This window comes from Emydura macquarii, unplaced genomic scaffold, assembly GCF_026122565.2.
Source record: "Emydura macquarii macquarii isolate MOO-44397 ecotype Brisbane River unplaced genomic scaffold, CSIRO-AGI_Emac_v2 contig_312, whole genome shotgun sequence".
NCBI lineage: Eukaryota > Metazoa > Chordata > Testudines > Chelidae > Emydura > Emydura macquarii.
This window is the reverse complement of record NW_027130449.1, coordinates 950293-953482: the sequence shown is the minus strand read 5'-3', so window position 1 is coordinate 953482 and position 3190 is coordinate 950293.

Here is a 3190-nt window from a genome sequence, read left to right as displayed (position 1 = left end):
GCGTCTGTGCAGGATTCTTCTGTGGCTGTGGTCGTGGTATGCTGTCATGTTGTGCAAGTCTCTAAAACGGGGAGGTGAATAGCCTGGATATGATTGGATTTCCCTCCTACCCTACTCCACTGTCTGAACAATCCATGTTCTGTTACTGGGGCTGCCCAGATGGCTTTTTGTAACTTTTCATTTATAAAATCAACTGTTTAGAAAAGGGATACAAATCTGCAACATCTTCAGCTTTTGCCCCCTGAGACACACCTTCAGGATTCTCCAACTGAAGTCCAAAGAGAAGGAGGTGGTAAGATATTTGTTTAAAAACAAAACACCCAGTTCCCTTGTGTTATCAATCCCCCATTCTCCTCTCTGCAGAGTGCGGAGCACTGGGTTTTTCCTCTAATTAGGTCCTGGCAATAAAGAGGTCCCAGGCTGTCTATCCAATATGCTCATCTCATCGTGCTGTTTGGAAATGGCTCCATGAAGTAGCAGAAGACTCCTAAACCCCCACCCTGTGTGTTGGGAAGAGGAGATGTGTATCGCTGCCATATCCCCACATTGCTGCATTCTCTCTTTGGACTTAGCCTTTCATAAAGCAGGGTCAGAAACACTCCTCTTCCGGTAGGGAAATGTAGCAGGCTGGCAGTGTTTGCTTGAAAGATGCCATGCTTCCATGGAAGGGTCGGTGGTGTCTGCTGACTCACTGGGAAGCTGCCTTGTTTTCTGGCTCTTTAGAGAGGCTGTAGGCTTGGTCAGGAGTGAAGAAGCTGGGTGGGGCGGGGGATGATTTGAGCGGGGCTGTTGTCTAGTGTGTAAAGAACCAGGTACAGGGTGAGTTTGGATTCCACGTGCTGTGGACGCTGTCTGAGAGTTCCTGTCCTGCATGCTGGCGAGGAGTAGACCAGAGCACCTGGGCTGCAGTTGGACTTTGCAGGAAGAACTCTGTTTGAGGCAGCCAGAATTCCCTCTGGGGAGTGGTCCCTCTGCCATGGGAGAAGCCTTCACACTCCTCCTCCCCCTCCCTTTCCCCTAGGTGGTTAGCACTGCCATAGGAGGGAGCAGGAACTAATCTCCACAGCACAATTTGGGCCACCTCCTTTGAAGGGACACAAGGACTGTGTGTGTCTGTCCTGTGCCCTCCCCTAGCTCCCTCACATACCTCTGCAGGGCCACTTATGAAATGCCCATGGGCACTCTGCCACATCCCAGCACTCTGCTGTCACACTGTCCTGCTTGGTCCATTGGCTAGCTAATCCCACTCTTTCAGAAGACATGCCAAATAAATCTCTCTCCTGATGTAGTGAAACCTCCTGCATCCATTTCCAGTGTTGCTTTGAGGTCTTGCCCTTCAGCCCAGCCCACTGAACACTGATGGAATGGCTAATCCCCCAATTCACTCTTCACATAGCTGCCAAGCGCTCAGTAGCTTCTTGTCGTCTGGCTTTAAGGGAGTGGGTGCAGTGAGCAGTTTGATGTGATGGGCCTGTCTTTTCCACAGATTGATGTACTTCCACCCAGAAGCTTAGCATGCTTTCACCTACCTGGAATGTAGGTCAGTATCTTTCTCCCTCGTCTACAAATGACTCAACGAGGGCACAGAAACTCGTGGGCAGAGCTGGGCAAGGAATCCAGCTCTCCTTCCTCTTGAGCCCATATGTTAGCCACAAGTCTGTCCTTCCCCATTTGTGCCTGGATTGTCTTGCTCCCTCTCTCCTATCTTTTCTTCTTAAGCATTGCCTTTGCTCCCACCTGTCTTTCTCCTTGCCTCATTCACGTCTCCCCCTCCCCACAGCCTTTCCCTAAATCTCTCTGCTTCTGTCTCCTTCACACCATGGCTGCCTCGGGCATGTGTTACTGCTCAGGGCCTGGAAGCAGCAGTGGGGCAATGGGAGCAGAGGGAAAGGGAGGAAGCAGTGGCTGCCTGCTCAGAAGCCCTGGGAGTTGCATCTAGTAGTCAGGAGGAGATGCTACAGGCAAAACAACGCACCGTAGCTGTAGCCTTGCGTCTCAGTGACAGCAGGGGTGAATGTGATCATTGCTGCAGCTGAAGGACGCTTCGCAGGTTTGTGTTCGGCTGGGCTATATGAAACGGAAATCAGCTTAGCAGGAAAATACAGGAATACAGAGCGCTGTGCAGATAAAACGAAGGCACAGTCTTCGGATGGAGCAAGCTCTGTGCCACATGCTTGCTCCCTCCTAGAGCGGAAAAAACCAGGCCCATGGAGTTTCTTCTAAATTTTCTATGAGGGGGCAACTTATGCATATCTCTCTCCACCCCAGGGAAGAGCAGAGGATCTGCTCCCTCCCCTCCCCAATCTCCTGGATGCACAGGGCATATAGAGAAGCCCTGTGTCTCCACTTCAGCTCCTGTTTTCCTTGTCTGACTAGCTCCATGATAGTCAGGGTTTCCTTATTTGGAAGGTATTCAGGGCCCCCCCAGCAGAGGGAGGTGGGGACTTCCCAGCTGCAGAGGGGCCTATGCTGAAAAGTTCATAGTCTCCTACAGTAGACTTATCATTGGGTGATGGGAAAAGGACCAGGAACGCCGCAGAGGCAACGATTTCATAGCACAGCAGCTCATATCAGCTAATTCTGATGGTAACAAGGGCTAGGACTCTGACAGACAGGTGCAGAGCATTCACACTCCTGACACCCTGTCTGGACACATCTAAGGCCCTCGCATACTTTAAAACCATAATCCATATTTGCTATATTCTATTGTAACACGTCACTTCAGTAACTAGGTGTTGTAGATAAAACAAAGGATCGGGATCCTACTTAAGAAGGCAAACACTCTTTCCTTCAACTGCCTGCTCCCCTGAGTTACTTATACCCTCCTCTGCCAGCTACCTGAGACATCTGCCTCTTCCATATATTGACAACACTTGCATTGGTTGTCAAGCCAACAGTCTTGTTGAAGGGCGTGGACTCTGATGTCTGTGACTGCAGCCTAAGGGGATATGTGACTCTGTTCCTGAAGAAGCACCTGCACAAAGAAGTGATCCTGGACTGAATTCAAGTGGTGTAAAGACTGGCTCACCGTGATCCCCAGTAGGAGGATACAGTCTCTGCTCAGATTGTCTGAATGGATCTGAGTGTGTGTAAATGGTTATAGCCTTACAGGTATCTCTGTACCTCATCCCTTGACGTCCCAGACAACCTCTAGAGCGCGTTGCAGTAATTCTGATCTCATTGAGGGCAA